The 24,949-nt window shown below is 41.0% G+C and overlaps 1 long non-coding RNA gene across 2 annotated transcripts; it reads right to left on the bottom strand.

Annotated features, from left to right (window-relative positions):
• Positions 1-9,405: 9,405 nt before the first annotated feature.
• On the bottom strand, positions 9,406-18,145 carry LOC123609827. 2 transcript variants are annotated; one of them, XR_006717978.1, is made up of 3 exons: positions 17,471-18,145; positions 12,377-12,475; positions 9,406-10,845 (listed from the first exon to the last, which is right to left on the bottom strand). It is a non-coding gene; the product is annotated as an uncharacterized LOC123609827 (long non-coding RNA). The 2 variants fall into 2 exon arrangements; XR_006717979.1 differs by lacking the exon at positions 17,471-18,145 and adding an exon at positions 17,065-17,456.
• Between the last annotated feature and the right edge of the window lie 6,804 nt (positions 18,146-24,949).

The following is a 24,949-nucleotide window of genomic DNA, read 5'->3' as shown; positions in this document are numbered from 1 at the left end:
AATAAACAAACTTAAAAATAAATAATGAAATAAAAAACTTAAAAAATTAAATAAATAAAATAAAAATATTCTCATATGTTATATATTACTTGACTTCTAGAATACGAACTCCATGAAGGCAGGGATTTTTTTAATGCAAGGATATTTATTTATTTATTTATTTCATTTTTACTGATATGCTTCCAGCACCTACAACAGTGTCTATCATATAATAGCTGCTCAATAAATATTTCCTGATGGGACATATGAGTCTTAAGAATTATATGAATTAGTGGGGCACCTGGGCGGCTCAGTCGGTTAAGCGTCCGACTTCGGCTCAGGTCATGATCTTCCAGTTCGTGAGTTCGAGCCCCGTGTCGGGCTCTGTGCTGACAGCTCAGAGCCTGGAGCCTACTTCAGATTCTGTGTCTCCCTCTCTCTCTGCCCCTCCCCTGCTCATGCTCTGTCTCTCTCTGTCGCAAAAATAAATAAACATTAAAAAAAATTTTTTTAAAGAATTATATGAATTAGTGCCCAAAAAAGACCCATTCAAATATATCAACGGATCTTTGATCAAGACATAAAGGTGATCAATGGGGAAAGGATAATATATTCAACAAATGGCGTTGAAACAATTAGATATTTGTATGCAAAAAAAAAAAAAAAAGATTCTAGACAGAGATCTTCACAAAAATTAAAATGGATCATGGACCTAACTTTAAAAATGCAAAACTATAAAACCTCCAGAAGAAAACATAGAATAGGTGATCTTGGGTTTGGCAATAAGCTTTTAGTAATAACACGAATGGCACAATACGGAAAGGAGTTCTTGGCTGAGGGAAGGGCAAGTGCTAAGTCTCTGAGATGTACAAACACTTGCACTTGGAAGGGAAGGTCAAAAAGAAGGCAACCAGGGTGTAGTGAACCTGGAGGGGCCTGGAAGGAGATGAGGGCGGGGGCAGGTAAAGACCAGCAGCCTTGTGGTGGCCGTAAGGAGTTTGGGGAACGTTTTAATGACAGTGGGAAGCCGCTAGAGAGTTTTATGCAGGAGAGTGACATGATTTGATGCAACCAATAAATGCCAATTGACTGAATCTGGATGACTGTGTGATGGTGAATAAGGGGCACCTTTACTTTAAAAGAGAGAGCATGGAAGGAGAAAGTGAGTTGTTTGGGTTTTAGAGGGGAGGGGCTGCTTTTATTTTTTATTTTTTATTTGTTTTTGTTTTGCTAGGATTTTGGAGTAAAGCATGAGTTTAGCCTGGGGAATACTAACTTTAAGATACCTGCACATATGGAGATGCCAAGGTGGTGGTCGGGAGTAGATGTTGAAGAATTGGGGGAAAGGCTAGAACTCAAGAATTAACCATTCTCATAAATTAGAATGAGAGGAAGAATTGGCTGAGGAGGTGTGTGGGCTGCAAAGGGAAACCAAGGATAGAATCTTGGGAAATGCGGGCACTTAGAGAGAGCAGAGGGGGACACCTGGGTGGCAAGAGTCAGTTAAGCATCTGACTCTTGGTTTCAGCTCAGGTTATGATCTCACGGTCCGTGGGTTTGAGCCACACACAGGCTCCGCACTGGCAAAAGGGAGCCTGCTTGGAATTCTCTCTCTCCCTCTCTCTCTCTGCCCTTCCCTTGTTCATACTCTTTCTCTCTCTCCCTCTTTTCGAAAATAAGTAAACTTAAAAGAAATAGAGAGCAGAGGAACAATGTTGAGAGACAGGAAGCAACAGAGAAATTTTAACTATAACTTTGACCAAGCTCCATATAATCTCTAGCAAAGGATTAAAAAACCCAAAATGAGACATTTCTGGAGATAAAGCAACTAAAATGAAGAATCAAGGTCAAGGAACTAATATGAAGAATCCATTAGAGGCAGTACTATCTTCTGTGTTGGCACAATCAGGTCCCATTGAAAGGGGACAAGTTAAGGCCATGAGGGGAGTACGATCAAAAAAAAATTAGGGTCCATTTATCCTACAAAAATACTTGAGCAAATGCACAAGAATGTAGCAACAAGATGTTCATTTACCATAGCAAATATTTTTAAATAATTTGAATCTCCAACAATAAGAGATTAATTAAATTAGTTGTATTACATCCATACAAGACAAAATTGGGCAGCTGTTAGAATAGACACATGTTCATGTCAAACAGGAAAATATTAAAAAGTGATGAAAAGCATCACATTTTTACAAATATACATAGACATCCTTATAAATATATATTTATAAATACATATAAGTGCATAGTTTTTATTTCTGCTTACATGCTTCTTCATTTTCATCATGGACATGTATTACTTGTGACACTTTCAAAAGAAAAGTGTGGAAATTTTATTATGAGCACATTTACTCTCTCTGTTATCAGCACCACCCTCAGGAACAGAGAGGCCTGTAGGCTATTGAATTTTAAAGACCAAAGCCTCATAGAAAAAGTAATTAGGATGGAATGATGAAAATTAAATTAATGGTATCTTTCCACTCATGTTATGAGTACAGGCACAGTATATAAGATCAGACAGGAACAGTCGAAAACGTATTTGTGTTTGAAATAAGGGAATAAAACCAGATGACTACTGCTGAAGGGGAGTAGTCCCCTGAGCTGTGGACTAGCCTCAAATTAGGAAATAGTAGAGTCTATGACCATAGAATTATGATAGCTCTTCAACTCAGTCACGAAAAAGAAGCATTTACAACCTTGTGAACCCTTATGCTTTAAATTATTTAAAACAACAACAACAACAAAGTAAGGGTGCCTGGGTGGCTCAGTCTGTTAAGCATGGGACTCTTGATCTCAGGGCCATGAGTTCAAGCCCTGTGTTGGGCTCCACGTTGGGCATAAAGCCTTAAAAAAAAAAAAAAAAACCCACAAGGATCAAAGTATATTCTAGTTGTCAGTGGGATGAATTTTCTGAGTATTTTAATGCTCAGTATTTTAATAGAACGATGCTCACTTACAAAAGCCATGTTTGGTTTGTACAGAATCCGAAATAAGAATATACAACTGCATAAGCCAGTGTCCTACCTTTCAAGAAGTCTGCCTTTTAAATACCACTTGAGGCTAGGTGGTAGATATGATAGAAACGAATTATTAAAGTTACAAAGTTTATGAGGATTTAGTAAAGACCCCACATATCTGATGGGGGTAGTTGGTAAACATAAATCTCTCTGCGTTGAGTCTGTATTTCCAAAGGAGGTATAGAAGGCAGCGCCCAAGAATTAAACTTGGAGACCCCTTCTCTTCCCCCAGCCACATATCAGAGAAGCCCAGAATTTCCCTCAGAATGCATAAACTCAGCACGGGGTTGACAGAGAAGGCTCTCGGGTTTGGTTCACACACTGCCCTCAATTCCAGAACTGCCCGCGCGGCCTTCACATCCATGGGAAACGGCCTCCCCTCTGCCCACTAGAGTCCAATCGGTTCTGGGGTCTGAATTCTGGAAACGTCAGAGCCTCCCGCTGAGGGAGTGGGAAAGAACCAGAAGGAGCAGCCTCTACCGCCTGCCCTTCCCTCTGCTCCCTGGAGTCTGTGATCAGCTTCAAGGGAGGTGGGTGGCTGAGTGCAGGAAGAGGGGTGGAGGGAGGCAGCTCACAGCAATTATGTCTTCCGTGAACTGCCGCAGGCAAAGCCACTGACATTTGTATCCAAAAATGGTTCGTTCTGATCCCACGGGCTTCCCAGAGGAAAGCCTGTCATGTCTTCATCACCCTCCGCTAAGGGCAAGGATGGTTCCTAACAGGAGAGTGCTTTAGCAGTGACCGCAGCCTCGCATTCAGAAATGGAATGGGGTTAGTCACTAGGCCCGGGGCTGCCCACCCGTATCCTGCTGCCCCCCACCCACCTCCTCTGCCTGCCTATTTCCAGGCCACACCTGCTCCCAGGGCTGGCTTTGGGCCCACCACGTCTTCTCCCAGTTGCCTGCCCCCTGGCTGGGGTGACGAGTGCCCTGTCCCTCCATGGCCTCCCTCTGCCCCACCCCGGGAGCTAGGCTGTGCACCTTTTCCTTGGTGGTTCCCCTCCAGCTAAATGCATCCAGAATGATCTCCCCACAAAGAGGTGGCTGGAGTGGGAAAGGCTCACCTCCAAGGGGGCTTTCTAGGCAACTAGCCAGTAACACTGAACAACTTTCAGGCTTGCAGAAAATCATGACTGCTTTAGGAAGATTCAAAAGAAATTTTTAAAAACATGCCTTCTGCAACCAAGGGACACAAAACTGGACCGAGAACACCCACTGCCCAGTGTGGTTTTCGTTTAAATACCAGTGCCCTTGAGGCACGATGCTCATCCAACCACAGATTTTATAATGACAACATCTATGTAAATTCACACATTTGGCATCTGATAGAATGTTATATTCCATAGGCACGGGTGAGCATTCTTGGGAGTGTTTTTGGAAGCTGGGTTCCCTTGTGCAATTTGATTCTTGTTTTGTTTTGTTTTTGTTCCTGCTTCAAAGCCAACTGAGATTTTATAGCTGATTTTTTCAGACATATCAGCCGTGACTCACAGCTATTTGATAAAGGATAAAATGCTTCTATTTCTCAAGCTTAGCTTTCAAAATTAAACATTCAAATGAAAAAATAACATTGCTTCAGTAGTTGTCAGTGATTAAACTCATGAAAACAGTTCTTTTCAGAGAAGCTTCATAATGCATCTGGAGTATTTCTTCCCTTCATCCTAATCTGACCCAATTCTGAGCTTCTCTTTTTTTTTTTTTTTTTAATTTTTTTTTTTCAACGTTTATTCATTTTTGGGACAGAGAGAGACAGAGCATGAACGGGGGAGGGGCAGAGAGAGAGGGAGACACAGAATCGGAAACAGGCTCCAGGCTCTGAGCCATCAGCCCAGAGCCTGACGCGGGGCTCGAACTCACGGACCGTGAGATCGTGACCTGGCTGAAGTCGGACGCCTAACCGACTGCGCCACCCAGGCACCCCTCTGAGCTTCTCTTTTAAGTGCATCTTGACTTCATTGTTTCCAAAGTTGCCTCTCAGAGATGAGCTTCTTTTCTGAACAGAAACCCCTGGGGAAACTTCTAGGGGTAGGGAAGGTTCCAGGGGACCTTTCGGTCTCTGAGGTCGGCTGAATGAGGCCTCCTTTCTTTTAGGGAATGACAGGCTTCTGCACACCCATCCCTAAACCTGTAAGCATACAGTGCCTGTGAGTACACAAGGCCACCCCCAGTTCCCTGAGGTGCCATGGCCTGCCCCCCTCTGTACCCCACAGTGTCAGCATCAGGGAGCCAACTAGTGTCCGAGATTTTTGTAAAAGCCTCGGGAAACCTGAGGAGATGGAAAGGCTGCTTGTCAGGATCTTCAGAAGATCTGATCCAACGAGACAACATGGACCTTTCGATTCCCTTAAGAAAAATTCTGTTTGAAAGAGAAGAAATACGTCTGAAGCCAATAGCTATCTGCTCAAGGACAAAAGACCTCTATAAATTGCCTCAGTCTTGTCTGACTCCCTCAAGGGAGATGATTAGAAAAGGTCAAAGTGATTTTAAGTGGTTTCTATAAGTCAAATAAATAAATTACCATTAAGCATCCACCATATTTGGGCACTGGGGCTACAAGGATAAATGGCGTGTGCCCTGCCCTCAAGGAACTTACAAGGACTTCTCTGCATACCGTTCATTTAGAATGGGGTGTTTTATTCCCCAACAGAAGAAAATCACTGCTAAATGGATTTCACACTTCTCTGACCTTTTGTCAGTGACTCCCAAGTCTTCTTTTATTTATTTATTTTTTAATTTTTTTTTTTAATGTTTATCTATTTTTGAGACAGAGGGAGACAGAACATGAGTTGGGGAGGGGCATAGAGAGAGGGAGACACAGAATCTGAAACAGGCTCCGGGCTCTGAGCTGTCAGCACAGAGCCCGATGCGGGGCTCGAACCCACGAACCGTGAGATCATGACCCGAGCCGAGCCGGATGCTTAACCGACTGAGCCACCCAGGCGCCCCTCCCAGGTCTTCTTTTAAAATGTCAGCCCTAATAAGAGGAGGCCCCCTAGAGAGACTGGAGCAGCCAGAAATCTGAGAGACATCCCTGACGTTTCCTTCTCCCTCATCCCTCAGATCCAATCAGTCATCCTGACCTGGAAAGTCTACCTTCTTGATCTGTCACATCGTACACATTTCTGCATTTCCACTGCTGCTGTCTTAATTAGGGCTTCATCGCGTCGTGCCTGTAATATTTTAAACGCATTCTGGCCCGTCACCCAGGCTTCAGTTCTATCTAGCACTTAACCATTCTCCATACTGTATCATCACTGCGTTTTTATTCGTCAACCTTTCTGCTAGATTATAAACCCTTGAGGGCAGGCGCCGAGATTTCAATCTCTGTATCCTGGGCACCTAGCGTAGCAAAAGGCTAATAACGGGCACTATTAAATGCGTGCTTATTAAACATATGCAAGAATGGTAGGTCAAATATGTGTGTACCGAATGTCTCCACACGACACATTTTACAGTTTCTCCTTTTCAGTTTCCTCTCTGATGTCAATAAACACTTTGTGTTTGGGCAGCATATCTGCCTTTCGTTCACTCATTTCTTCTCCCCTAAAAAAATTGTTGTTTTAATCTGCTGTGGTCTGCCAAACCAGACCGTCAAAGTTATTTAGAATCGTATAAAGTAAGGTGAAAAGGCTCTGCCTGGGTCCCTCTTCGACAATTAAAGCAAATGAGCTTCAGTGCACTGATTTTGCAAGAGCTGTCTCAACACTTCGGGGAACTTTGTTCCATCGCTGTGTTCCAGATCGTAGGAGCTGTACATAAGCCTGAGTTCCAAGTAACAAAGGTGCTGCTATATTCAAATATTTTGTAATCAGTGATTTTAATTTGTCCTTTGATTTCAACAGAATCTTTCAAGTTTGCTTCTGGAAATGTATAGAAACTCTTGGTTTTACTGCAAATTTTTAATGCTTATTTATTTTGAAAGAATGTGCACAAGCAGGGAAGGGACAGAGAGAGAGGGAAACAGAGAATCCCAAGCAGGCTCCACCCTGTCAGCACAGAGCCCCAGGCGGGACTCAATCCCACAAACCGTCGTGAGTTCATGACCTGAGCTAAGATTAAGAGTTGACACTTCACCAACTGAGCCACCCAGGTGCCCTGTGATTTTACTACATCTTTTAAATGATAAATATGAATCTTGCCAGAAAATGTTATTAAAATTTATCTCACTGGAAAAGATTTTATGTTGCTACCTTTATTTATACATTTTCTGTTTAATTTTTTTACACACAGTTTAATGTGAAATGAGTTAGCAAAAAAACCCATGTTAAATAAATTTAGAGGATCCTCAACTAACAATGCATGGACATTGCATTATTCTGTTGAAAATCTCCACCTAATTCTATTCTTTTTTTTTAATTTTTTTTTTTTTAATGTTTATTTATCTAGGGAGAACATGAGCAGGGGAGGGGCAGAGAGAGAGGGAGACACAGACTCTGAAGCAGGCTCCAGGCTCTGAGTTGTCAGCCCAGAGCCTAACATGGGGCTCAAACTCACAAACTGGGAGATCATGACCTGAGTGCAAGGCAGATGCTTAACCAGTGGAGCCACCCAGGTGCCCCTCTATGTAATCCTACTCTTAATGTGTTTTTTGTCAATGAGAGCTGAGCGACACAACCCTGAAATACTTCTCAGAACACAGTACTGGTTTCTGCTTTTCCTTTATAAACTGTGGTTGGTTATATTTAGGAGTGGAGATTCTGAACACCCTTGGAAAAATAAGTTAAGCATGGAAGTGAGGCCAGGTTATCCTCCATGTAAGCATTTTAATTGCCTCAATGGAGAACACAAGCCCAGCCCACAGCACTTCCTTTGAAATTGCCGGCCACCTAGACCCTGCAAATGTAGGCCAGGTCAGCCAGGTACGTGTGCGTGGCCCCAGCCAGTTGGAACAGATGGACATCCAATACGAGACCGAACAATCCATAAGTTGGGCTAAGCCAATTATTTCTTTCTCTCAGAAATGGAGAGTCAGGGCTCTGAGGCAGAATTAATGGGCTACTGTTGAACACTTGACAAAAGGTCATATAGTCAGGATGAAAATGGCCTTGTTGGGCTATATGCGACCAGGAGAAGCTGATGTGGGGAGAGAGGAAGCAGAGAGAAGAACCATTTCGAAACCCTTGGGAGATGCACAAAGTGTGACTTCAACTCAGAGAAAAGCCAGCTGTATAATTCAGGACCCAGTGCAAAATGAAAATGTGGACCCTTTGTTCAAAAGCAAGGGGGGAATGCCATTTAAAGGTACTCAAATATGAAGGCTTTTCCTTTAAAACATTTTATTATTTATAAAATGTATACGGGTATATTATCTCAGGCTGCCTTAACAGAACTCTACAGACTGGGTTGCTTATGCAACAGAAATTTATTTTCTCACAGCTCTGGAGGCTAGAAGTCTTAAGTATGATCAAGGTGCTGTCAGGGTTTCTGATAAGATACCTCTTCCTGGCTGGCACACAGCTGCCTTCTTGCCATGTCTCACATAACCTTTCTTGTGCATGCACACACGCACACGCACACCCACACACACAGAGTGAGAGAGATGTCTAGTGTCTTCTCATAAGGATACTAGTCCTACAGGATTAGAGCCCAGCCTCATCACCCTACTTAACCTTAATTACCTCTTTAATGGCCCTGTCTCCAAATAGAGTCACGTAGAAGGTTAGGACTTCAACATATGGATTTGGCAGGGGGACACAATTCAGTCCATAAGTAGGGGTAATTGTGATACATAGGTAACAGTATAAACTTACAAACTGAAGAAAATATCTTTGGTGTCATAATCTTTATAATATAATAAATAACGCTTCATTAATGTGATAGCTTGATTGATTGTAAGACTCTTCTGGCTCATTCCTGCAAATGTATTTATTAAATCATCAACATTTTTACTTTTAGCAACTTCATTTTCTTTAAATTTTTTTTAACGTTTATTTATTTTTGAGACAGAGAGAGACAGAGCATGAACAGGGGAGGAGCAGAGAGAGAGGGAGACACAGAATCTGAAACAGGCTCCAGGCTCTGAGCTGTCAGCACAGAGCCCGACGCAGGGCTGGACCTCACGGACCGCGAGATCATGACCTGAGCCGAAGTTGGATGCCCAACCGACTGAGCCACCCAGGTGCCCCGCAACTTCATTTTCAATCTATGTTATTGAAAGTAATGTGAGTTGCTCTTGGAAAATTCAAGATTGCAAACAATTTTTGATGATTTTTAATATTTAGGAGGATTTGTCTGCTGATGCCACAGTTACTGAAGCTGTTAAGAGTATCTTATAGGTGGGGTGCCTGGGTGCCTCAGTCAGTTAAACATTCGACTCTTGATTTCTGCTCAGGTCATGATTTCACAGTCTTGGGATTGAGCCCCCTGTCAGGCTCCTTGCTGAGCCTGGAGCCTGCTTGAAGTTCTCTCTCTCTCTCTCTCTCTCTCTCTCTCTCAGCCTCTCCCCCACTCTCACTCTCTCTCTTTCTCTCTCAAAATAAATAAATAAACTTTACATAAAAGAGCATTTTATAGGCTATGAAAACATTGGGATAAATTTCCAATTAATTATATTAAAATATAAATATTAGAAATATATATATATTAGTACATCTAAAGCTGGTGATTCTTGCAGAACAATTTTTCTGAAAAAACTTGTCTTCATACAGATCATTTTCATGTCAGTCTAAATTTAATTTTAAATGTAAATTTATACCATGGCATTTTAACATTTCCTCTTACATTTCCTGTAATTTGTGGAGGTTATACAAGAAATGGACTTCATGGTTTATATATAATTCAAATACATGTTTATGCATTCTATCACTGTATATTCAATTACAAAGGAAAACTAATTTCAAAATTATCTTCATTAAAACGGTTTCATCTGATGCTTCATAGGAAAATAGCGTTCTATTTCATGAAGTGTGATCATCGTTACATTTAATTTCTTTTTCTAAGTTTATGGATATTTGTTTTACGGTGCTGCAGCAGTTAGCGAAAACAGAGGTTTTAAACTATGAAGAATTCTAATTCCTCCTTAACAGGTTTTGTTGAAATGTCCATGTGTACGTTTTCATTCTGTAATAATTTTGCTGACAAAGTTTTGCCACCTGAGCTCTAAGAGTTCCTGGCCAAAGAGTTAAGATCTGTGCCAACGCCCCAGAGACGGGCTCCAGAGACACACTGGCAAACTGGCCTCCTGCCATGGATCCTGGCACTGGGGTCCCTCCTCTCTCCAGGGCTGTGACTACTGCTGCCCCTGCTGCTGCTGCTGTGGCTGCCCTCGCCATCACCGTCACCACCACCACACCCAGCCCAACTCAGGTCCCGGGCATGGCGTGTAGAGCCACGTTAAAGGCACTCCGCCCACTGCTCACCAGCTACAGGTCAACGTGAAAGCATGCTTTTTCACATATCTCCTCTGCGCAGGTGCATGTTCCATTGTCCATTCAAACTTAAGTTACAGAATACAAGCTCCTCACCGGCCAGTTCTGGCACAATCCCAGGAATTCAAGGGGTGCCTGTATCTCGGCCTGGGATGCCCTTAAGATGGCCGGTTGTATTTTTGCAAAAACAAAATAAAACATCTGCTGGATAGACACTGCCGGATACCCAGTCACCGCCCATCCTTTACTAAAAGAAAAATCGTTCTTTTCAGGGGCACCATGGGCCACCTTCCCAAAATTCCTTACATCTAAAGGGAAGTACGGAATTAAGAGTCGATGAAAAATAATCGAAAAGTCTGCCAGAGATTTCTGGGAAATGGTTGCTTTCCGGATACACGTAGGCTTCATTCTGTCCCCTTCTTCTTCCTGCCAGGAATGCAGGCGTGAGACTGGAAGTAGAAGAGGTATCTGGCCATCCTGAAGCAACAAGCAAGAAGACAGAGTAGGAACACAGATCACTCAGAACATCAGGAAGCAGCTACACCAATCCCACACTGCCCATCTCTAAACTTCCTGTTAATTAGAAACACAAACTCTTCTCCTTAGTACCGAGTCCGGCTTCTCACGCATGCGGCCAAATGCAATCTTAATCGAGACCCTTTTACTGAAGTTAGCTTGAGTCCGTTTTCGTTTCTTGGAATCCGCTGTTTGTGCTCCACGCATGTGCTGTGGGATCCCTTTCCTGTACAAGCCTTCTCTCAACGGGACTTTCACGCCTACCGACCAGCTCTTTAGAGGGCTGCCCTCAGATTCCCCAGCCTGTTGGGCTTAAGAGCCATAATTTCATAAGAATGGGCACCCCCTGGGTGCTCTTTGTAACCCTTGCCCTAATCAGGACGGTTTTACTGCAGGATTGAGTAAGGGTTATTCCCTGCGGGACTTTGATATGACACACGTGCCAGTCCCCATCCCCCACCGGTTTCGTGTCCTAACAAACTACTTTCACATGGGGTCCCTCCTGTCTCCAGCGCTGGGAAATCTCAGGGTCCACTTCTGGAAAATCCAACCTAAGATGCAATGCACAGATCCCTGAATAGAATAGGTACCACCAGGTGCTATAAACTGAATGCTTGTGTCCCTTAAAATTCCTTTGTTAATACCCCCCCCCATTTTTATGCATGCACCAACGAAAGGCCATGTGAGGACATAATCAGGAAGAGGGACCCTCACTAAGAACCTGGGCTTGCTGGCACTCTGATCTCAGACTTATAGCCTCCAGAAGCATGAGAAATAAATGCACATTAAGGCACTCAGACTATGATAATTTGATATAGCAGCCCAAACTGACTAAGATATTAGGGATTTAAAAGTAAAAGCCAATCAGTTTTGACACTGGTTGTACGATAGTTCAAATACAATGTGATACTTCAAATAAAAATACACTTATTAGTTTAAACGTCACACAAATATAATCACCATAAGAAGAGAATGCCACTATCTCGATAGCAAAAAGATGAACAAAATATGAAATATATGTCAGCCAAAGTGTTGATTTAGGGCTGTCTTTCACATCTCGCAACATCAGTAGGAGGAACACTCCAGTATGGCACTGGCTTCAGGGGGACCACAGTTTGTGACCTTCAACCCCCTCATCACCTCCCAGCACTGTACTTTCCTAACCCTCAAGTCGTAATTAGTTTGCTGCTCTTTTCTGTTGGCCATTTAAGACATGCATTTGAGAGTTTTGTTTTGTGTGTGAAAGAAAATTAACAGCTTTATTCACAGGATGATTATCTTTTATCTCGGGGCGATGAGGCATATCTCCTTGATGTCAGCAGGGTTGGGAATTATTTTTAAACGACTAAACCAATACTTTCATTGAGGAAATTGAACCGTGCTGGCTTGTAAGCTCAAGATGAAAAGCTGAATCCCTTTCCAATAGCTCACTTCTGAGGGCTGAAATTAGGACAGATGGCTGGCTCAGTGTCCCTTGATATGATTTGATTACCTGTCACTGCCAGATGCCCAGTCTGAGGTACGTGAAGAGAAGCACAGACAGCTACAGTTCCACTGTTTAGGAAGCAGAGGTACCGCTTCAATTCAAAGACTGAAAAGCAAAATATGCCTTCAGGTTTTAAGGAAATACAATTTTTTGAAAATGGGAAACATCCTCCTATCTTAAGAGGTCTGTCTCAACATATTCCCTCTTGACCATTGGTTTTAACTGAATCTCTGTCATTCTAGAGTTCTACCAAGCTAAATTTACAAAATGTCCCAATAAAAAGCACCATTAATTTCATAAGCAAATAGAAGTATAGGGCTGGAAGGAAATGTCTGGATCATTCAGTGCTGAGTTCAACCCTTTTTGTTTTTTAGGAGGCCAGTGACCTCCTGGAGTTCTGGTATTACATAGTCACGAACTTCAACCCAGCAAGATGATGTGTGCGTGTTAGCTTTTGGCAGAGTAAATCAAGAACCTCCAACTTCCTTAAGTAAAGGAGAAGGTATATGGTTGAAAAAACTCTGGAGGTTCTCACAAAATCCAGGGGCGGAGAGTATAAATAAGACTCATTGGAAACATGAGAAACTCAAAAGTCCTCAGGATCCCACCCTATGCCTTCTACTTCTCAGAAACCACAAGGTTTCCTGGATATCTGTTGTTCATCTGGCATGTGACTCAGCGCACTTCAGATCACATACCCACCACTGACTGACTCAGTGTCCCAAGTCCCCGACAGGAAAATCTAATTGGCACGACTCACAGTCGTGACAGCCTGGCCATTTGGGAGTGTACTGAGGGACCTCTGACCGGGGGGCCAATTCTAGTGCAGTCACCTGATGCTTGAAAGTGGGGAGGCCGGGTTGGTTGTTCAGCTATAGAAGAATCCCAAGGCAGAAAACAGTTGGAATCAGGACACCTGGGTGGCTCAGTCAGTTAAGCATCTGACTCTTGATCTCAGCCCAGGTCTTAATCTCAGGGTTGTGAATTCCAGCCCTGCATTGGGCTCCATTCTGGATGTGGAGGAAAGAGAAAAGAAAGAAAGAAAGAAAGAGAGAGAGAGAGAGAGAGAGAGAGAGAGAAGGAAGGAAGGAAGGAAGGAAGAAAAAAAAGAAAGAAAGGAAGAAAGAAGAAAGAAAGAAAACAATTGGTATCTCTAATAACATGACATGATTTGTTCTCCTGGAAAGTACTGTAAAATTCAAAGAAATTATATAATGCTTAAGTAGAGTTTATGGAACACAAGTGTAGTCCATATGGCTTATCTTTATTACTGCAATATATCACATCTATATATTTTAAAATGGGAAAATTATCAATAGGTATCAGTAGAGATTTGGTAAAATTTGATAACCATCCATAATATTTAAACTTCAAAAAATTGTTAAAATATCATTAAAAAGGCAAATGAGGGGTGCCTGGCGAGTTCAGTCAGTTAAGCGTTTGACTCTTAATTTCGGCTCAGGTCACGATCTTACAGTCGTGAGATTAAGCCCCACATCAGGCTCTGTGCTGAGTGTAAGGCCTGCTTAAGATTCTCTTTCTTTCTCCCTCTGCCCCTCTCTCACTTGCACTCTCTTTCTCTCAAAAAGAAACAAATAAACAAAAACAAGCAAATGACAAACCAATAATAATATGTAATAGAAAAGAGGTTAATATCTTTAGAATAGAAAGAGATCTTATAAGAATTATTTTTAATTAGCTGCTCAGTAAGAAGAAATGAACAAAGAATGTGAAAAGGCAATTCATACACACAAAATACTCAGCCTCATGAAAGATTAAAATACAAAATAAAATAGTGCTAGAGTACTATTTTTACTCATCAAGTAGGCAAAGATTGAAATAGTGTTTACACCTAAGGTTGTTTAGGGGTTGGTAAAATATACAGTCCCATGCAATGTTTTTGGAAGCATATATTGGTAAAACTTTCTGGATAACCTTCTGGAATTATTCATCAAAAGCCTTAAAACTGATTAGGTAATTTTAGTAGAAATTTCAGATGTACTCAATATTTATGTAAGTAGATGCTTAACATTACACCATTTAAAATACAGGAAAACTATAAACATTAAAAATGTATAACAGGAATTTTAACGATTTATGATGCTATAAAAATAGAGATAACATGAGAAGATAGAAAAGAATATACACAAAATTGTTTATAGGCTTACTTCTAGGTGGAATTTTTTTTTTAGCTGTGATTTGTATTTTTGTCTTTATACCTTTTTATATTTTCCAAAACTTTTATAACATATAATAATTTTGCTATCAAAAAGAGGAAAAAAGGTAAGCATTCACAAAAATACAAAAGGAAAATAAAATTTGGAAATAGAAAAAAATGGGGAAATATTGGAGCCATTGTCTTTAAAATCAATACCAAAAACAATAAAATTAAATTTAAAAATGAAATATTTTTAAAAAATAAAATAAGTACCAATAAAAAAATGTCAGATGTAAAACTATTATTTAATATTTTTCTATCCCATCAATCCAAGAAATAAAAAAGAATAGGATAGAGGTTAATCCTTGGAAAACAGGTTAGAAAAACCAGGCAGATACAGTAAGATAGCCTTCTTTAAAATAGCAATCATGGGTCAGAAAACGTTAAGTAGCAAAGAGGACAATATACAAACTTGTAATTCCCAAAGATATTCATGTCTAATTTACCTTCTAAAATATTGTTATGAGGATTCATGTAAGGAAAATAATAAATAAGTAAAATAATAGATTTGAAACCCTTCTTATATTTTAAAAAATGGTGTGATGGTAGTAATAATAATTCTATGGATGTGTTGTTTTAAACAAAAAATATATATAAAATTATGTGATCCCTTCCAAGCAATAGTCACTATTCTCCCACTTGCCAAAAAATAGATTTTATATTAATGTGTACCCATTGCTGATATCCAGGAGAACAGGTTGTAAAATGAGTGGCTTATAGCAGAAAAATGGTTTCTATCCCCTGGCTCTCGCCACCCTGCACCTTCCTGGGCTTGGCACTTAGAGAAGTCAAAACATAGAGGACATTGGGGTGTGCAGTTCTAGAGGGAAGACGTCAGCACTGCACAGAAAATCCACTAGGAGCGTATGTGATTTGATTGTCTTCCAGATGCTACACATACAATACCCAAGGTTATTTCCAGCCCACCCCCCACCAGAACAGGTGAGGGAGTGGTCTTCTTTTCTAGAGGCAGCAGAGGTCAGAGGGGCTAGAAGGCATGACAGGGAGGAGGCAGAGGGTGCAGGTAGAGATGAGAGTGTCTAAATAGAAAGTGGTATCCAAGAGGGTAATGTGGGTCCTTGGTCTAAGGGCCAAGACTGAAGGACCATCCCTCATTTAGGAGCTGAAAGATGGGTTAGGAGCCACCCCTAACCACCCCCCTTGCCCACCCCAATGTCCTCCTTGGGTTCTGAATTGGTTGGAAGACAAAAACTCAAACCTGAAGTCAAGAACTGTTTTGAGCCTGAACTAACACACACCAAATAAAAAGCAATTCTAAAACAGAGAATTATTAATAAATTAATAAAACAGTATCTGAGTACCTATTCCCAAATGTATTTTACTTATCTAATACTCTCTTCTGCTTCTCCATCAACATCTGGTTCAAAACTCAATTTCCTTCATGCTTCCTTAGATCTATGTAGTAAAAACCAAACTACTAAGTTCAAACCCCAGCCCCATCACCAACTGTATGATTTCCAAGACTGTTTAACTTCTTTGTGACTCATTTTCTTCAAAATAAGGAGTAAAACATTTATTTATAGGGTTGCCAGAAAAGTAAGTAAGATAGGGCAAGGAAATCACTTGGAGAGTGCTCAACACATAATGATTGCACCATAAATTGTGGGGGTTTTTTTTCAGTGAAATAATGTTTTGTTTTTAACATTATACTTTGCAAGCTCCATAACATCACTAACAGTTATAAAGTACATGGAATGAGCTAGAGAAACTTTCACTCACTAGGATTCCTCTGCAGAAGTGCTCTATTTTTATTTGAAAATACTGAAATATTTTGATAAACTGTTTGGAATTGAGGGTTAGCGCCCCAAGACCATGCTTCAGTTGAGACGTATCCTAAATGGAGGCTCAAGAGGCAAGTTGAGTAGTTTGTTTAGATTCTGAGGAAGAAGGACGAGAAAAGGAGAAAAGCAAAATGAGAGGCTGAGAGAGGGAATAAAGAAAGCGAGACAGAAACTCCAGAATTTCGTGCCCAGGTTAACTAATCAGGCAGACAACACAAGAAGAGGGTGTCCATGGCTATGTTGTCTAGTCTAGGAGAAAATCATCTCCTCTGGGGATTTTAGGGAGGATTTTTACATAGTTTTGTGCAGTTCACTCATTTTCCAGAGGGACAAATGCCAGAGGTGAATGCACAATTTCTTGTAGTCTAGAAGCTGGCCAATCAACCCGGTCACGTGCCCAGAAAAACTGATGAGGCAACGTGAGCTGTGACGTACTGGAATGAGAAGGGGACTGGCTTAAAATACCCACTTCCAAACAGAGATGGCCAATATATGTTGACTCAGCACTTCCCCTGACATTGTTGTTTTCAGCCTCCCAGAGAGCCCTGTCTCTTTAGAGAAATTAAGACAACTTGATGTGTCCACATACTCCACCGTTCTGGGGTACAACTGGCTTGTGCCTGTGGCCCCCCCCCCCCCTCCCCGGCTCAGTTTCTCTACCTCAGAATACTTACTTGATTTCAGAGCACAGTCTTGGAATCTGGCAGTTCCCCTTCTCTTGCCATAGCAGTAGGGCCAGTTGGGAAAAATGAGCCCCTGTTTATCAGTTTCTATTTAACAATTTATACAGGCTCAACTGGCCTAGCGATGGCCATTTGACTATATTAATCAGATTCCATCAAGGCAAAAACTTTGAGACTCATGGGACAGATATTAAGTAGACCATCTGCAGGTAAAATTAAGATCTGCTCCAACTGAATCACAAATCAGAGACTGCGAACCGGAAGAGCCTGGAAGCCCGGAGTCTATCTTACTCTACACTTGCTGCTCTGTAATCGACATGCCTACTTCACTCCCCCTGGTCACTTCCCAGGCGCCGGCACTGTGAACTGGGGTGACTCGGTTCAAAAAGTTACTTACCTTTTCTGAGGAGTAAGATTAAGTACAACGGCAATGAAGATTACTGGAAATTGCTTTCACCTCAAAAAGAAAAAAATCTCTCCCCACCCTCTCCAGAACCAACACAGGCACAGCTCCACGAAGCCAAATTCCTGAGCCCTCATTTAAGATCCTATCAGTGATCCACACCTGTGGTTACGTGATTAGCCTCGGTGCTTTTACACTCCAGCCAGATGCACTGGAAAGACAAGAACTGGGGTTTGAGTAAAGGCAGGAAGAGAAGAACACTGCGGAACACGTGAAAAGGCACCCCAACTTGGCAGAAGTTCTCTAAAGGCCTGGCGTCTCTGTCTACACACTTTTGACCCTCGTTCCCAGGATCTGAAGATTCTCAAAGGGGATCTCTCCTTGGGGAGCTGAGCTACGTAGAGATCCCACTGAAGACGTCAAAACTAACGCTGGATATGTTATTCGTTGTGAAGAGGAAGTTCAGAAAGTTGAGATATGCAATAAGACAAAAAAGAGATTATGTTCATATATCTCCAACATATAAACAGTCTCTTGGGCTAACTTTGTGCATTTTTGGACTTACGTTACATCAGTTTAGAAAACTAATTTAGCATACTAGGAGCATAAGTCTACATAAAGCCAATTCAGTTTTAACCATTTATAGTTGCAAAAAAAAAAATTGGAATGAGTAGGTTTTTAACAACATATTGTTATCTATAAAAACAATCCATGTGTATTGGGTAAATACAGAAACTACAAGAAGAAAATAAAAATCAACAGTAAATCCAGCATCAAAGGAAAATCCCTGCTAACATTTTGAGATGATTTATCCTCGTGTCTTTTTATTCATATATTTAGACATGCTTTTTATTGTTATCCTATTGTATATACAGATTTTACATTTAAATATGTTTTTGGATAGGTAAAACATACATGTGGCATTAAATTCAAAAGGCCGGGGCGCCTGGGTGGCGTAGTCGGTTAAGCGTCTGACTTCAGCCAGGTCACGATCTCGCGGTCCGGGAGTTCGAACCCCGCGTCAGGCTCTGGGCTGACGGCTCAGAGCCTGGAGCCTGTTTCCGATTCTGTGTCTCCCTCTCTCTCTGCCCCTCCCCCGTTCATGCTCTGTCTCTCTCTCTGTCCCAAAAATAAAAAAAATAAATAAATAAAACGTTGAAAAAAAAAATTTTTAAATAAAAATAAGGAATTTATTTTGAAATTCTTTCAGAAAGTAATACATATATAAATATGTGTATATAATTTTAGTATAAATTAGAGCCTCTTATCCACACTGCTTTGCACCCTGTTTTATTTGATTGCTATAAATATAGTCCCACAATATCACTAGAGAAAGATCCTGTTTAAAAGCTACATAAAGGGCACCTGGGTGGCTCAGTCGGCTGAGCATCTGACTTCGGCTCAAGTCATGATCTCACGGTTCATGAGTTCAAGCCCCACACCGGGATAGCTGCTCTCAGCTCAGAGCCTTCTTCGGATCCTCTGTCCCACCCTTGCTCTCAAAAATGAATGAACATTAAAAAAAAAAAAAAAAAAAAAACAAGGATATAAAGCTATATAATGTTCCATTGCCTCAACATTGCATATTACCTCATCAGTCTCCTATTAATAAATGTTTACACTGGGGCACCAGCTCACTTGCTTAAGTGTCCGAGTCTTGGTTGCAACTGAGATCATGATCTCAAGGTTCATGTGTTGGAGCCCTTCATCAAGCTGTGCTGACAGTGCAGAGGCTGCTTGGGATTCTCTCTCTCTCTCTCTCTCTCTCAAAATGGATAGAATAAACTTTTAAAAAAATTACACGGATTCTAAACTTTTTATATATCATATGTATTTTTCCCTAGTATTATAGAGTTCAATTACCCCATGTCATTATACATATTTTACATTTAAGAGTTTAATAAATTACATAACACCAGATTTTATGTATTTATAGTAATTTATTTCATTAATCCCTGGTGGGTAATGATCGTCCTTCTGTACAACAATTTCCTCCCATCTTGCTCAAAATGTTTCTTTGTGATAGATTACTAGACATGTGCCCAAAGGATGCATAACTATTAATGTTCTTACCACATATTTTCTAATTATTTTCAGGGTAAAAATGTTGCCAATCTAGAATCCTACCAGCAGTCCCTATCGGTACTATTAGCATTTTTTTTTTAACTTTAAGTTCTGCCAATAGCATATGTGAAAATATCTTGTTTTCATTATTCATTTCAGTTAATATTAATCAAATGCCACCACACAGCAAGGACAGCTGTCAGATCTGGACATACAGTAGTGAGCAAAGTACCTTCCTTATGGAGCTTTCATTCAAGGTAGGGAAACGTAATAACTGAGTTAACATAATCTCAACAAAGAAGAAGAAAAGCTGTGAGGAAAAAGACAGCAAGGCAAGGAAGAACAGTGCTAAGGGGTAGAGGTAAGGATGCCTATTTTGAATAAGGGATCAGGGAGAACCTCTCTGTGAAGGTCACATCCCAGCAGAAACCTCCATGAAATGAAGGAGAGGAAAATGGGGAGAGAGCATTCCAAGCATAGAGGATAGAGGCCCAGAGGAGAGATCCAGCCTGTTCTGGTTGAAGAGCACCAGGACGGCCAATGGGCTAGTGTAAAGTCGGTGAAGGTAAGAGGCAGAGTGCAGCAGGGACAAGGCATGTAGGGCCTTGTAGACCATGTGAATTTTGTTGTAAGTGTAACAGGAAGCCATTAGACAGTTTTCAGCTTTAGAATAATCTGATCTGACTTAGATTTTCGGCAGGTCATTCTAAAAAAGCAAGATGCAGAACATTATACTCAGTATTCTGCGATCTATGAAAAGAAATGAATATGGTGGTGAGTTCACAGGATAACTCTGGAAGGAAATGCAAGAAACTGGTTGCCTCTGGGGAAAGGAACTGGATGGGATGGGGGACAGGAGAGGGTTCGACTTGGTTTTCACATTATTAATTCTCTTCGGATAATTTTTAAATTGAAAGCTTTAATTTATTTTTAATTAAAAAATATTTTACCCTGTGTTTGTATTTCCTATTGCAGAGAAACAACCTCTGGCCGCTCTGTGACGACTTACCTGTAGGGAACAAGACAAAGCAAGAAGACAAGACAGGAGGCTGTTAGAGCAGCCCAGGAGAGAAGATGGAAGCCTGACCTGGGATAATGGTGATACAAGTATGGAGAAGAGATGGGACTCAGGATATATGTTGAAGGCAGACAACTCACCCACAGACTGGATGTGGTTGCTCAGAAAGTAGAGAAGCCAACAATGACCCCTCAGGTTTGGGGCCAGAGCAAACCATGTGGAAGATGGCACCTTGGAGAGAGATAGGGCAGACCTGAGAAGGATGAGGGATAGTGGGTGGCCAGGGTACAAACCAAGAAGGGACAGAGTTCCAGAACCAAGGGAAGAGAACATTTCAAAGAACGTGGGATCAACATCAAATGCTACAGATAGATCAAATGAGGTGAGAGCTGAGGACTGATTTAGCCAGATGAAGGGCACTGGTCACTTTGACAAGAGCGTTTTTGGTTTTTTTTTTAAGTTTATTTATTTTGGGAAAGAGAGAGAGTGGGGGAGGGGCAGAGAAAGGGTGAGAGAAAATCCCAAGCAGTCTCTGTGCTGTCAGTGCAGAGCCCAGTTCAGGGCTCCATCCCACAAACTGTGAGATCATGACCTAAGCCTAGATCAAGAGTCAGATGCTTGCTTAACCAACTGAGCCAACCCAGGTGCCCCAACAGGAGCAGTCTCAATGGACAGTTGGAGACAAAAGTCTGATTGGAGGGGCGCCTGGGTGGCTCAGTCGATTGGGCGTCCGACTTCGGCTCAGGTCATGATCTCTCGGTCCGTGAGTTCGAGCCCCGCGTCGGGCTCTGTGCTGACAGCTCAGAGCCTGGAGCCTGTTTCAGATTCTGTGTCTCCCTCTCTCTCTGACTTTCCCCCATTCATGCTCTGTCTCTCTGTGTCTCAAAAATGAATAAACGTTAAAAAAATTAAAAGAAAAAAAGTCTGATTGGAAATGTTAACTGTTCATAATTTTGTCCTATTTTTTTCTATTGATGCTTTAATATTGTTTTCTTATTGAGTTTGTTTGTCATACTTACGGTAAATGTTTTCCCTGGTTTATAATTTATTTTGATATTTTAATTTTTTCAATTTTTTTGACAGATTTAGATGTTTACAAACATTTATGGCTGCTTTTATAGTCTTTGACTCTATGATACAATAAAAATGCACCTACATTTTTCTTCTGTTTTTCTTTTACTTGTTCTTATTTTATGTGTAATTTGAATCCATTTTAAGTTATCTGGGGCTAAAGTATAAAGTATCCATCTAAGTTTATTTTTCCCCCCCGAAGAGTTCATTGTCATTTATTGAGCAATTATTTCTTTCCCTACTATTTTATGATGACATATGTTATGGATTGAAAGGTGTCCCCCAGAAAGATATGTTGAAGCCCTAACACCCAGGACCTCATAATGAACTAATTACATCATTGCAGATGTAATTAGTTAAGATGAGATTATGCTGGGGTGGACCCTTTTCCAACATGACTTGTGTACTTATTAGAAGAAGAAAAGAAACAGATGCAGACAGAACGCCATCTGAAGACTGAGAAACAAAGGGAGAAGATGGCCATGTAAACCTGGTGGCAGAGATTGGGGTCACGCCACCACAAGCCACAGATCACCAAGGCTGGCTGGCAACCATGAGAACCTAGGAAGAGGGCAAGGCCGGATTCTTCCCCAGAATCTTCACAGGGGGGAGTGCCCTGCTGACATCTCAATTTCAGACTTCTAGCCTCCAGAACTGGGAGAGAATAAATTTCTGTTGTTTTAAGCCATCCAGTTGATGGTACTGGGGTACAGCAGCCCTAGAAAACTAATACACCCTCTTCATTATATATAAAATCCTTGCTTCTTGGTTCCACTGATTCATATCTAATATTACACCAGTATAATGCTATTTATTAAGCTTTTTACATTTATTTTAATATTTAATACTTTTCCCTCATTACTTACCTTTTCTGAATTTTCTTAGTAACCCCCCCAAGTTGTTCTTCACAAAGTTTTATTTTTAGAAAGAATATGTCAAGTCCTGTTTCCTCCAAAACACAAACATAGTAATTCCCACACATATAGTGACTTATTACTTAACAACAAAAATTTCCAATATGATCACATTAAATCATAAAATCTCATTCATTTAAAATACAATTTAGCTTTTTAAAAATGATTTGCATTTCACAATTTACATTTATTCCAGAAAACTAGACAAATGTGTGTTTTAAAAACAATTATAGATCTTAAAGAATAATAAATATCTTCTAATGCATGTAGTTGAAGGAAACTGTATTTTCAAAAAAATAATAAGGTTATTATTGTTGATAATGCTTGTCTTTGATTCCCACATTATTAACAATGTTTACAAATTCTTTCCCATCATTCACTTCAAGTAAATGACATAACAGACATTCTGCCCCGAGGACACATTCCCCACCCACCAGCCTAGTGCCCCAGCTCCAATCATAAATGTTTTCCCAAAATCTTTACCCACCTCACCCAAAGTCTTCCCCACCATATCTTGAATGGATGGACCCCAACAATCCTTCAAGGCCCCCTCAAGTGTTGCTGACACCTTGAAACCTTGAAGCCACCCCAGTTAGAAATAATTTCTGGCCACCCTCCCCCCAACCACTGAACTTGCCTCTTTTTATCTATAGTTCATCTTGCACTTACCATGGCTTGTATAATAATGTTATCTTTTATCTATGCTCAAGGTTTGAATGATGATTTATTAAATTACATTCGTTTGAGCAATATATTTTATTACATCGTGTCCTAAAACTTTTTTTGAATAAGATGGGCTAATTCCATCTACTCCTCCTAAATTTGTACTTCCAAATTAGCTGTGCTTTATGCAGGAATAAATGATGAGAACTGGGCTCGCCTAAGACATTTTTGTAAAGAGAAACACCCAGCATTTAAAATGCATCTTTATGTAGGCCAGGGTTGATCCCTACAGCTATTTCTCTACATACAAGAAATAGCATCACAATTACAGCCGTGTTTTCCAATGTGCTTCAAACATAATTTTCTAAGTGTTATGAAATAAGCACTGGGCAAAGGGTCAGAAAGATAGGATTCAAGTTCTAACTTCCTTCTAATCTTTTACTTCTCTGGACCCCGGTTTTGTTTTGTTTTGTTTTGTTTTTTAATATTTATTTATTTATTTTTGAGAGAGACAGAGCATAAGTGGGGAAGGGGCAGAGAGAGGGAGAGGGAGACACAGAATCTGAAGCAGGCTCCTGGCTTTGAGCTGTCAGCACAGAGCCCAACACCGGGCTCAGCACCAGGACCTGAGCCAAAGTCGTAGGCTTAACTGACTGAGCCCCAGGCAACCCCTCCACCCCCACCCTGGTTTCTTCATCGGTTTGGTGATGTTATTGCTCTAGGTCCCTGGGAGGTTTTGCATTTTGTTTTGTTTTTGGCTTTCTTGTTTCTTTTGTTTTTTTAATTGTGGTAGCAGTAAAGACTTATTAAAAAATTGAAGTAGGAACAGGGGCCATAATAGATAAAAGGGAGCTGCCCTGGAGGGAGTTGGGAGAATGGATGGAAGCCAGCCTCCTGGCCTTCCCCTACCCTCACAGCACCCCCCACAGCAATTCTTCTGTGGCTTGAACCCCAGGGTAGTTCCTGAGGACACACTTTAAAACCATTAAACTAGGTCAAGGTTTCCTAAGCATCAGGCATACCCATACCAATTGAGGATGTTTGCCAGAATCAGCATCTACTATATGTTATTCATTCCTTCATTCATCCATTCAACGAAAACTTATTGAGGCCCTACTCTGTGCTGGGTTACAGCAAAAACAAAGCCCCTCTGTTGAGGGTGGGGTGGCGATTACATTCTATAGAGTCCTACCTCATGGGGTGAGGAATCCATATCCCAAATTCAGGCAGATCCGGGGTTTTTTGGATTCAGACAGGTCTGCCCCTTCCAACTGTTTGAATTGGAACAAGTTAAGAAAAGTTTCTTTGCTTTAGGTTGGTTCCGCGTAAAATGGAATCCAACTCCTACAGTGGCTGGAAAGGAATAAATGAAGCGCCATGTTGGAAACACTCGGTATGTGACTTGGCACACAGCACTTCGTAATAGCCGTTATTTTGCTAATCTACTTACCTTTTTAACTTCAGCAATTTCTTTAGCCCCATCCTAAGCAAACGAATTTAACATACTAATTGTACATTTCTAACACACTTAAAGATATATACACAACTCCCTTTAAAATGTTCTTCCCACCAAAAGTCATTTCGGTCCCCCTAATGTATGACACATTTGGGAAGCACGGTCGCCTGATTTCTTCTGGCACGGCCAGTTCATTCTCTGGCTAAATGCGGTGGAAGGACCTCATTTTTCTTAGTGTGCTGCTGCCACTCCTCTCCATGCCAAGAAAACAGTCATTAGGTGCTTAA

Source organism: Leopardus geoffroyi, chromosome B2 (assembly GCF_018350155.1).
Source record: "Leopardus geoffroyi isolate Oge1 chromosome B2, O.geoffroyi_Oge1_pat1.0, whole genome shotgun sequence".
NCBI lineage: Eukaryota > Metazoa > Chordata > Mammalia > Carnivora > Felidae > Leopardus > Leopardus geoffroyi.
This window is presented reverse-complemented; position numbering and strand designations above follow the sequence as displayed.